This window comes from Triticum aestivum, chromosome 2D (genome assembly GCF_018294505.1).
Source record: "Triticum aestivum cultivar Chinese Spring chromosome 2D, IWGSC CS RefSeq v2.1, whole genome shotgun sequence".
Taxonomy (NCBI): Eukaryota; Viridiplantae; Streptophyta; class Magnoliopsida; order Poales; family Poaceae; genus Triticum; species Triticum aestivum.
Window position 1 is genome coordinate 3,442,015 of NC_057799.1, and position 12,872 is coordinate 3,454,886.

Below are 12,872 nucleotides of genomic sequence, written 5' to 3' on the forward strand. Positions count from 1 at the left end.
AACCACTTGCCATTTATTTCTGCTCCTTGTTGGGTTCGACACTCGTACTTATCGAAAAGAGCTACAATTGATCCCCTATACTTATGGGTCATCAGTAGACTACTCCCTCCTCATCGTGGTGGCCACCGGGATGATGAAGATGGCTACAGAGCCTTGTGGCGGCGGAACTTCTGATCTAGGGTTAACCCCAAGGGTTTTCGGAATATTTGTGAATTTATAGGGTAAAGAGGGAGTGCAGGACGCCACCGAGGCAGGCACAACCCACCTGGGCGCGCATGGGGGTTGTGCCCCCTTTTGGGCACCCCCTATGTGCTGCTCTGGCCCATCCTGGGTGTTCTGGTCCATAAAAAATCTCCAAAAAGTTTCGCGGTGTTTGGACTCCGTTTGATATTGATTTCCTACGATGTAAAAAACAAGCAAAAAACAGCAACAGGCACGGGGCACTGGATCAATAGGTTAGTCCCAAAAATGATATAAAGTTGCTATAAAATGATTGTAAAACATCCAAGAATAATAATATAACAGCATGAATACTTCATAAATTATAGATATGTTGGAGACGTATCAGCATCCCCAAGCCTAATTCCTACTCTTCCTCGAGCAGGTAAATGATAAAAGAAATAATTTGTGAAGTGTGAATGCTAGCAAGGTGCATAAGTTTGATCAATGATAATTTCAGTCACTTTTCCTAGCATCATAACAACAATTCTTTCACTTCAAATTTATCATGTTAACGTAGCAACCAATTCACATGTTAAGGTTCAAACAATGAACTCTCTTGAAACTCGACAACCTATGTTCTTAGTCACCAAGCAATTGCAATTCAACTTATTCAATGGTGTTTAAGTAAGAGCTCCACATACTCAACCATCTTATAGTCTTCTATGATTGCTAACACTCACCGCATACAGACGAGCAAAACATTTCAACCGGACACATAGAAAGATAGGGCTTATTGTTTTGCCTCCCAACGTATTCACCTCAAGGGTGATGTCAACAATAATAACTCACCCCAACATTTCAACTAGACATATGTGCCTAGATCTTTCCTCACCACATGATGCTTGCCAAAAGAGAAAAATAAAAAGGAATGGAGAGAAAAAGTTTGACTCTTTGCATAAAAGTAAATACTGAAAAGTAAAAGATAGGCCCTCCGCAGAGGAAGCAGAGGTTGCCATGCGCTTATTTGTTTGTATGCTCAACTGTGGCACCCCGGCTCAGAGAAAACTGGAATGCCCCGTATTCCAGCCCAGAGATCGAGGTGAGGTCTTTTGGAGTACGACACTATTTAGCATAGAACAAACCAGCTTTCTATTATTACACGAGTATGAATGCAAGGTCTCCGATATTACAAGGAATAACATCGGCACGACGACACTACGCCATCCTCAGTTGCTCTATGGAAGCAGCATATCAAGTTGAGGCAGCGGAACAACTACTAGCAGCGGAACAACGAACCGCGATGATGGACTCCATTCCGTAGGGACTCTGGCTGGAACGTTTATCCTAGCTCGCGCACACAGGAACCACACCAAACAAGCAAGCAATCTAGGCACGACCTACAAACTGGCATGACACGCCAGGTCAGTACATTGAATGTACTTGCAAGCTCACAATAACTAGAAGCATTCAAGACAAACAACGGCATAGCAATTACAGGCTAAGCAGGAATTATCATGAGATCATCAGAATAACATGACATGAACAACATGAACATGATACACCTAGAATAATATGAGCATGGCATGAAGAAATAAATCTGATCATACTAGCATGCAACATGATGACACTATATGCACCTCTTGTTCTGCTCGGGTTACCTCGTAACCATCACATGCATCACTTACCAACCTCGGACATTACACGATCATCTCAGGATCAAATCAAGCTTGGTATAAACAATATCGTAGTAATCATTAAATGACCACAAGGAGCTTGATCTTTACCAACGATTCACGCACAACATCACGAATATCCAACAACTCGGTATCCTCGATACCACAATGATCATTCACGGATCACAAACGGAACCACTTTTGGCTCAACGGGTTACCTCGTAACCAAACGGTGATCATTCACAGATCACATAACTAACTTATCTCATCATCGAACCAGGGTTGTTATTAAGCACATCATTATTAATACTGTTGACCCACAGTGTGACCGACATGAACTGGGCCCTTATCCATGGGCGTGGCTATCGATAGATTTAGTACACTCTGCAGAGGTAGCGCACTTTACCCACACCACGGAACCCGTGGCCTCGTACTCCCATTCGGGTGGACCAACGGAGTTCCTACAAAACCGTCCTACTGCCATGACACTCTCTCGGCCACTCTGACCAACACCCCCTCAGGGTTCAGTCCTGGGTGGCCCCGTGCCTACCAAAGGCACCAATGGCCATCGTCGCGGCAAAAACATAAACGGTCCCAAACGGCGACAAAAGGCGCCTAACAACAATTACGAGCACATAAGGCTTATGTCCGCCTACCTGATCAGGGTAGCACGCGCCCATAACCTTCCCTCGTTGGAGGCACCGACGAGAGGCATGACAATAGACCCAGTTAGAACCCTACCATAAAGGTAAGTGTGGTTGCACTGGTCAGCTTGATATGGTGGCACCATGACTCAGCCAACAGTTGTTCAAGTTCAATTAAGTCCGGTTAAACTTGAACATGAATCATGAATGAAACTACAATGCATGTACGTGAATCAACATAAGCATGGAAGTGCAACATAATCATCAAGCATGACCATAATGAAACATTAACAAAATCAGCAAGGTAAACTGACGAGCATAACATTACACATGAGAATACCATGACCACTAGCATCATAAATAACATGCAAGAACTTATCCAGAATACGACCAAGTAAGCATATAACCAACTGGATGCAAAGTAACATGCATAGGTACGGCACCAGATAACAGATCGTAAACATGCATCAGAAAGAACACACTCCTACTACTATCAAGTATGATATATAACCATAATACCAGTAATAAGTGCAAGATAACAAGGTGCCGATGAGCATAGCATGAAAAGGAAGACAGATGTATAAGCATCACCGAACGGGGTACCGTACCTCATAAGCTTCTCCCCTTAAAGAATTTTCTAGGGAAGACTCAGTACCTTATGATAGAAGCTTTTGTAGTATTTTATTTGGAAGACTCAATATCTTGCATGGGAATCCATTCATACCCTACCGATGCAGACTGGAAACGTTGCCTTTGTACACTTTGCCAATAAATTGTGGAGAAGGATGGAACTGATTTTCTTGTGAATGGAATGACATATAAATATTCTTGTTAGTCCGGCAACTGATTATTTGTATGACAAGAATTGTCTGACTGTCCTTGCTGAATTCATTGCATATTTGGACCGACTTTTGGGTTTCGCAATGTTTTAAATTTGACTTATGGCAGATTCTATCATTGTGCATAAACCATACCTTTGACATGAAATGCACTGTTGATCCAATCTTTGTTCTCTTGCTGATTTAATCATTGCTGCCATAAAGGTGTACCTCTGATGGTACTTGTTACTGAAAGTCTAATCAGAATAAAATTTGTATCCACATGGATGTCGGCAATACAATGTTGTCGGCTGAAAATCTCATTGCTTTTAACTAAATTCCTTGGGGTATATCTGTACTGCTCACGGCTTCTTCTGATCCGGTGTCGGTCAAGGAGTAATTTCCATAAGGGGGTAACACCGAGGATTCAAAACAAAGAAGCACGAGAAAACGATTTATTGCAACAAAGCACACAACAAACAAGTTACAAAGGTGCTCCACACAGGCACACACAAGCATGATACTACAACAGATGCACCAGCTCTACACGAAGGATCACATTCTACGCTTGAGTAAACGCTCGCGCACTGACGAGGAAGCGAAGGGAGTAGCGAGTGGAACTGCTAACTCTGAAACTCCGGATGAACGAGGCGGAGGGGTTGGAGAAGCTGGCGGAGACTGAGGTAGGAAAGCACCAAGCGTTCTCCTGGTTCGAATGGCGTCTCGGACTAACTCAGAAATAAGAAGACACTCGGTTGTCATGTAACGAGACATGGCGAGGATAACCAGGTCATTGTGAGGGTTGACGGAGGGAAATTGGATCCGCCTAGGATTCTCGACGATGGTGGGATAATATTGATAAGCACGGTTCTCTTGCACCATGCTCTCTTGATGACGAAGACCGGTGATTCCTGCCATTGCGGCAAGTTGAACGGCACGCTCGGGAGTAGCGTCGTAACCACCGTGGAAACTGTAGGTGCGCTTACCAATTGGAATCGGGGCTGACAGATGGACATGAGCTACATACTCCAGGATTCTTCCTCCAGCAAGAGACTGGAAGACTTGATAATGAGAAGGATCTCCGAGAGGATAAATGCTACGCCACATATCGCCAGGGAGGGTGGCAAAGCTGAGAGGTGCATGAGTGGGACTGAACGCAATAGGAACAGCACCGGGAGCTCTGGGAAGGGTACTGAACTCATGGAAGTTGACCGCTATCTATGCATGAAACAGGGGTTAAGGGTAATCGAAATAAGACTATATGCAGTAAACAAATGCAACAGACAAATGCAGCAAGAAAGGGCAACAACCAGACCTTATACTACCGTTTTCTAACGTTCCAGCGGACTAGGACGCTCTACAGCCAGACCTGCTCTAATACCAAGCCTGTGGCACCACGGCTCAGAGAAAACCGGAACGCCCCGTATTCCATCCCAGAGACCGAGGTGAAGTCTTCTGGAATACGGCACTGCTTTGCATAGAACAAACCAGCTTTCTATTATTACACATATATGAATACAAGGTCTCCGATATTACAAGGAATAACATCGGCACGGTGACACTACGCCATGCTCAGTTGCTCTATGGAAGAAGCATAACAAGTTGAGGCAGCGAAACAACGAACGGCGATGATGGACTCCAATCCGCAAGGACTCTGGCTGTAACATTTATCCTAGCTCACGCACATAGGAACCACACCAAACAAGCAAGCAATCCAGGCACGACCTACAAACTGGCATGACACGCCAGGTCAGTACATTGAATGTACTTGCAAGCTCACAATAACCAGAAGCATTCAGGACAAACAACAGCATGGCAATTACAGGTTAAGTAGGAATTATCATGAGATCATGTGAATAACATGACATGAACAACATGAACATGATACAGCTAGAACAATATGAGCATGGCATGAACAAAGAAATCTGATGATACTAGCATGCAACATGATGACACTATATGCACCTCTTGTTCTGCTCGGGTTACCTCGTAACCTTCACATGCATAACTTACCAACCTCAGACATCACACGATCATCTCAGGATCAAATCAAGCTTGGTATAAACAATACCGTAGTAATCATTAAATGACCACAAGGAGCTTGATCTTTACCCACGATTCACGCACAACATCATGAATATCCAACAACTCGGTATCCTCGATACCATGATGATCATTCACGGATCACAAACGGAACCACTCTTGGCTCAACGGGTTACCTCATAACCAAATGGTGATCATTCACAGATCACATAACCAACTTATCTCATCATCGAACCGGGGTTGTTATTTAGCACATCATTATTAATACTGTTGACCCCTAGTGTGACCGACACGAACTGGGCCCTTATCCGCGGGCGCGGCTCTCGACAGATTTAGTACACTCTGCAGAGGTAGCGCACTTTACCCACACCACGGAACCCATGCCCTCGTACTCCCATTCGGGTGGACCAACGACGTTCCTACAAAACCGTCCTACTGCCCTGACACTCACTACTAGAAATCCACATTTTACCTAGAGCCATATACCCTAGGTGAAATAGGAAAAACCATAGGGAAAGACTTTACCTTGGGCTTGCCCTAGGTAAAGAACCCTAGGTATAGTATAGTTGGCAAAGACTTCTTCCCCTAGGGTGTATCCAACAAGCTGTAGGGAAAGTCCCTTTACCTAGGGGCACAAGCCCTAGGGAAAGATTTCCATATGGATCCTACATCCCACGTGTATGGTTGTTTACCTACAGCCAAGCCCTAGGGAAAGACTATGGGGCCCTCTTGCACCACATCACCATACTTCCCCTAGAGTTACATACTGTAGGGAAACACCAGCCCCATACATGACATAATTCAAATGTGTAATTTAAATTTAAATTCTTAATTCAAATAATCCAAAATGGATTCATAATTATGAAATGAAAATAACATCAAATATATAGATAGATATCAATCGTCACATGCATACAATAGATGCCAAGACATCACCAGCCATCAAATGTTTGACAAAAAATAGGCACGCTGGCCAGAGTTTGCTACATCTAACTGAGTAAACATCTTAATTAGCACGTATATATTGATGTAGGTCAACTAGAGTTTTCTACATCACAAAACATGTTAACTATACATGCACCAAAATGTTACACCAAAACATGTACCACCATGTTAACATCAAGAACCCAACTGGTTGCTCAATAGTGACTGGCTGAAAAATAATCCCCCAAACATCCCTTCATCGTCTGCAACACGAAGACTTGAGGCAACACAATGTTCCTGCCTTCCTGGAAAGTAAGATTTGCAAATTTTCAAAGGCTAGAACATGACAATAAGAAGGAAAAAATAGAAAGCATAAGGAAAGGATCAAGGTGCCATAGAGTCACTAATTTGTGATGCATTAGTTTGAATCGCCTGAAACTATTCTAGGGTATGTTCATAAAGAACTTTTTGAAACTATTCCAGGAAATAAAAAGGCTAAAGTTAAGTACTTCTCACACCTCTAGTAACCCAGAATCTAACTTAAGTTGTGAGCTATTACTTTTACTCTACACATAATCACAAAAGAAGTGATTATCTTTGTTTCGAAATAAAGTATGAACTACACTCAACTCTGTTGCAATGCAAATTAGTGTGTTACATCAAATCACCAAAGTTCTAAACAGAATTTCCTATTTCCAATAATGAGAACCCAGAAATGCAAAAATTGGTATAAATTTGCGCAGCATAACAACTGTAAATTGGACAACTGGACATACGAAAAGATATTATGATCCCTCCCACATCTCACACAACCCCATTAATCAAATGATCCAGCACCACACAGGTTAGCATCATACATCAAAGAAGCATGCATATTGTCACAAGTATGTGAACATCAAAACGAACAGACCATCACTAGTTGTATCATTTGAGATTAGTTTGAGAAATAGATACGTGAAGAGAGCTAGGATTTATTTCTTGTTGAGCACACAAAGCTGGTGGTTCTTCGCTATTTTCTAGAATCTACAAAAGAAGAGTCGGGTTTTAGAAGGAATCCTTATCATGCTTCAAATGTATTTATGTTTGTGTGTTTGCTTGAGATGGATGATTACATACTTGGATAATAGATCGTTGTGGAGATCCACGAGGAGAAAGTGAATGAGAAGGTGGAACCGGCGGCGGTGGTATTTCTGCAATAGGCACTCTTTGGTTAGTTGCCAAAGTCTGCAATACAAGAAAATTCACATGGTGGTTACTTTCAAATCTAGCAAATTGTAAATGCAACAAACAAGTATTAGAAAAAGGAAAAATATTGCAGAACAAGAAACTACTTATACAAATTAATAAGATATACGTCTTCCCAGCAGGTCGGTCTTCATTATTTGGAATAGCAGCGGGTAGATCTGAAACTCTTACGTATCCATCATAGTGTTCCGAGTAGCAGGCACAGGTTTGATGGCTAGAGAAAGTCGATATGCTTTTCTTCCAATTGTCATCCTGTAATGTGTGATTCTTTAGACAAATAAGATAAAGATAGAAAAGAAGAATTTATAATCAACAAGACAATCATGGTAAACATAATAATAGCAAATAGATAAGTGTTTGTTGCCAAGTCTTCAACCACCTGGATAATTGATTTATAACACACACACACACACAAGATGGATCAGTGAAGCTACTATTTTTGTCATTCATGTACTTGCATAGCTGTGAACAAATTTAACAGATAGACTACATGAAATATTTCCTATTCATTATGTTTAGTGGCTACATTCTGACCACAATTTACATGGTTTAATGGCTCATTCATGTGTTCGGGTGTGTTTGGTTTTGAGCCAAAGCATATTTGGCGTGCCCATGAGTTTTGGCTGCTATTTGGTTGGACACCAAATATTTGGCTTGCCCAACCCAGCCGGCGTTTGCCCATGCATTTCTCACCAATACACGGGCAAGCCGAGGGCAACCAATTCATCCGCCAAAATATTGGCTGCCCACCTGCTAGCTTCACTGTAATATGCTTGGGTGTCATGTTAACCGGAAAATTAAGTAGCTAGCTCGTATACTTACGCATCCATGGTTCGTATTTTCTCTTTTAACAAAAGAAGATACCATATTTTCTCGATATGAACAAGGGGTGGAAAGAGTCAGAAATGAATGTATGTTCACATAGGTTGCATGCAATATAAGCCATGAACAATAAAAAAATATGTTTATAGGAGAGGAGAGATCAATATCTCAACCTTGAGTTACAACCAGCAAAAGGACAAAAAAAGAACATTATCACCTAGAGCTTCCGCTCTTATATTTGCACACTTGTGTGTTTGCACATAGGCCAGTAAAGCACATAAGTGATAACCTAAACCTAATCAAAGTCGAACAGTTTGCAAACAGAAATTATACTCTAGTGTAAGTGTTTTCCATTTTTCATGGGCATCACATCAAAATACCCGCAGTTTGCAGCCACCGATGGAAATAATTAAGACCTATGAGTTTACGAAGAAGAGAGCGATTTAATTAGATATATAACCAAGCAAAGGAGATGGAGGTACTGCAAGTTCCACATAAGACTGCTGGATCTAGCTACGTGAATGGCATTGTGGATCTCTGGTAAGCACCACAAAACTTAAATATGTCCATGCTTACACAAACATGCTTGCTAAAAGTATCAGAAAGATGTAAGAATACAATTACCTAATTTATTTTTTTGCTTTTTCACCGTGATTATATGATGCCTGCGACATACGAATCAGTTTCTGCATTCTCGTGTTATTGAGTCAAAGTTCAAGACGATATCCCATACAAAGACAGTCACAACGAGCCATCAGACCACACACTAATCTTGATTCCGAATCACTACTTAGAGTTGTGGAATCGCTCAAATAGATGTTCTCATAAGGGCTCTTTAAGAACCTGCAGAAGAAAGGTAGTTTATTATTTACTTTTACCATCTTTTTTTGAACATGTATCTCCTTTCTAAGAGAAAGTACATTATAATCCCACACTTGCTGCGACGCCATGGAGTGGAATAGGTCCACAGAGCACCCACAAACACAATGTCGTGCAGCATCCCCCATCTCATCGGTCCGCCACAGATCCAGGTTCTGTCTTCGCTCTGGAATTTTATTTCACAACTTTGTTTTTCATGGCGGCTGAGTGCTCCTGGCATAGGAGAGGAAAACGGCGGCTGTGGTCGAAGGATAGAGGAAAGACAAAGACATAGGGACCAGCGGAGGTGTGGACTGGACCATGTAAACAGGCCCAGTGTACTAGCCCGATCAACCACCACAAATATAGATGGTTCTGCGGAGCAGCGGCCCACGAAACGGCTTGCGATCTATGCAATCTGACGGCCAGCAACGATGAAGCATTGTGGAGGCTCGTAGGTCACTTTGTTATACGGTTTCTTAATTCATGTTAAGACCCCAGATGCTCATTCACTAAAAAAAAGAAAAAGGACCTATGCTGATATGTGGCATGTTAACTGGTTACAAACCAAACCTAGAACCAACCATTTTGCCAAAAAAACTGGTAGGTGCTACGTTAATCCAAACAACACTACCACATCAAAATTTTGGCAGGGCAAGTTGGGGCACAAACCAAACAACCCCTTCACGCATCTTCATATCAATTGGTTCTTATATTTCCTTTTAAAGCTATTTATTTTATTCCTTTTAACCTTCCATACACCTTTTATAACCAAGATATTTAAACTGACAATCCCAACTACTGGAGAAGATACTGAACAACGTCTAGGTGTACTGAATAGTACACCACCTGCCACTTGCTTTGGATGCTATATAAGACAAAATCAACATTTCAGAATTTTGCAAGATATACAGTTACAACTATCCAAACCAGCAATCAAAAAACTATCTAAAACAGAGAGTGAGAGAGATAGAGAGAGAACCTTATGGATGGTAGCAGTGGCGTACAACAGCACGCAGATCCGGTCATCATTCAATCAGCGGGGGCGGCACCGTCTACCACGGTCAAGGGCGGCAGCACGAGTTGAGGGCGTCGCAGATGGAGTCGCCGCCAGTGGCACGACGCCGTCACCCAGCCGGCATGGCCAGGGCCACCACGCCCTTCGCGACCATAGTGTGACTAGGTCACCAATGCGGTAGAGACGAGGAAATAGAAGTGGAGCGGCGGAACGGGGTGGGCAGGGGAGCGGCCGAGCGGGGCTGGCCTGGGAGCGGCGCAGTGGGGCGGGCCGCAGAGCGGCGGAGCTGGGCGATCCAGGGCGAGGCGCGGAAGGTCGGGAGATGAGATCTGAGAGAGGGGAAAGTTTTGGTCTGGTGGCGGCACCGCTTGGGACAGGGGCGAGGCGTGAAGGATACACATACGATTTTTTTCCTCTACGCGCCCTTTCTCCCATCCTTTTCTCACTGGACTATGGCCCCAACCTTTGCGAAATGAAAAAAAATGGCGCGAGTGTAGCGCGGGAGGTCAATCTACCTGGGCACACCGGGGCATCTCTTCATGTTTTTTGGGCTTTGATGTTTGTACGTGGCACCACCCTAGGGAAAGCTTAAGCTCCAATTTTTTTTCCTACATATTCATCTTTCCCTAGAGGGCACTGTTCATAGCTTGTCTATCCCTTGAGTTGGCTGATGAGCTCTAGGTAAAGACCTTGGCTCTAGGTAAAACATAGCTTTCTAGTAGTGACTCTCCCGGCCACTCCGACCAACACCCCCTCCGGGTTCATTCCTGGGTGGCCCCGTGCCTACCAAAGGCACCAACGGCCACCGTCATGGAAAAAACATAAACGGTCCCAAACGGGGACAAAAGGCGCCTAACAACAATTACGCGCACACAAGGCTTATGTCCGCCTACCTGATCAGGGTAGCGCGCGCCCATAACCTTCCCTCATTGGAGGCACCGGCGAGAGGCACGACAATAGACCCAGTTAGGAACCTCCCATAAAGGTAAGTGTGGTTGCACTGGTCAGCTCGATATGGTGGCACCATGACTCAGCAAATAGTTGTTCAAGTTGAATTAAGTCCGGTTAAACTTGAATGCAATAAGCTAAGCCATATTAAATATAACATGATGCAACTACAATGCATGAACATGAATCAACATAAGCATGGAAGTGCAACATAATCATCGAGCATAACCATAATGAAACATTAACCAAATCAGCATGGTAAACTGACGAGCATAACATTACACATGAGAATATCATGACCACTAGCATCATAAATAACATGCAAGAACTTATCCAGAATACGACCAAGTAAGCATATAACCAACTGGAAGCAAAGTAACATGCGTAGCTACAGCACCATATAACAGATCGTAAACATGCATCAGAAAACAACACACTGCTACTACTATCAAGCATGAGATATAACCATAATACCAGTAATAAGTGCAAGATAACAAGCTGCCGAAGAGCATAGCATGAAAAGGAACATAGATGTATAAGCATCACCGAACAATGATAACCGTATGAAAACAAGCAAACATTTATTAAATATTCAAGTTGAAAACCATGGCTACTGCATGACTATCATGCAAGTGGTTGTTGTGGCTTGCCTGAGGGTGACGGAGATACCGGGAAGAAGTGTGGTGAAGCCGCGGAACAAAACGCCGGACGGTTCTCTCTCGGAGGGGGCTGATTAGATGCAAGGGCATAATGGTCATTTTCACAGTGTGAACACTTTATGAAAATGGTACCAACATAAAGAGCTTGATGATACGAAGAAGTGAGCGCTGGTTTCACCTCGATCGGCATTACGGTCGTCGAGATACGAAGGGATGAAGATCAGGGACTTTTCCGCAAAACGAATATTCACAAACGGGTCCCTGAGTGCATAAGACAGAAGCGTAATGAGGAAAACACGTTTTCAGAAAAGTTCAAACGCACTTTAGGCTGGAGTAGACAGGAATACGCTCCAAAGGGGAAAAGGTATTCTATATAAAAGAAAGGAAGAATACGCTTTCGTGAACTGAACACGCGATAACCGGAATACGTATCCACTTGACACGTTAGCAGGGGCGCCTGGGCCACTGACCGGCCGGGCCCAGGGGACGGGGGGCACGGGCGCTCGTCGTCTTCTTCCTCGCCCTGTCCCCGCACGGGACTGAGGAGAAGCAGGGGAGGGGCGCCACCGGCCGACGGCCTGGCCGGCTCAGGCGGCCTCTGGCCGAGCCGAGCGCACCGGCGGGATGGGCGGAGCCTGGCGCCTCCGTTCCCAGCAAGAGGAGGCACGGGGGAGGCCGGAACGATGACGGGAGGCGGCGACAGGAGGAGGACAGAGGCGGTTCGGTGGTGGTGGTGCTCGTCGGAGCAGGGCACTCCGGCGAGGGCTGAGGGGTCGGGGAAACTCGCGGTGGTGTGAGGAGGACGATGGTGTGGTCGGGGAAGGCTGGAAGGGTCTAGGAACCGAGGCGGCCATGGAGTACAGAGGCGAACTCCGGCGAGATGTGGCGATCCTGGTGACCAAATGAGGCGAGGGAGAGATGGGTGAGGTGCGGGAGAGGTCGGGCACGCCTTATATAGCCGCAGGGAAGGCCCTCAAGCATCGCTAGCGATCTTGTGCAGTGCTCTAATGGTGGACAGAGGCTGGGCATGGCACGGGCACTGTTCTAGCGGCGTATTT

General features: G+C 44.3%; 1 long non-coding RNA gene across 6 annotated transcripts; it reads right to left on the reverse strand.

The window, feature by feature from the left end:
* Nucleotides 1-6,207: 6,207 nt before the first annotated feature.
* Nucleotides 6,208-11,799, reverse strand: LOC123050953 (uncharacterized). 6 transcript variants are annotated; one of them, XR_006423873.1, is made up of 3 exons: nt 10,172-11,799; nt 7,381-7,761; nt 6,208-6,569 (listed from the first exon to the last, which is right to left on the reverse strand). It is a non-coding gene; the product is annotated as an uncharacterized lncRNA (long non-coding RNA). The 6 variants fall into 6 exon arrangements; XR_006423875.1 differs by having other exon boundaries at nt 7,381-9,174; XR_006423876.1 differs by lacking the exon at nt 10,172-11,799 and adding an exon at nt 8,956-10,165.
* Nucleotides 11,800-12,872: the final 1,073 nt, after the last annotated feature.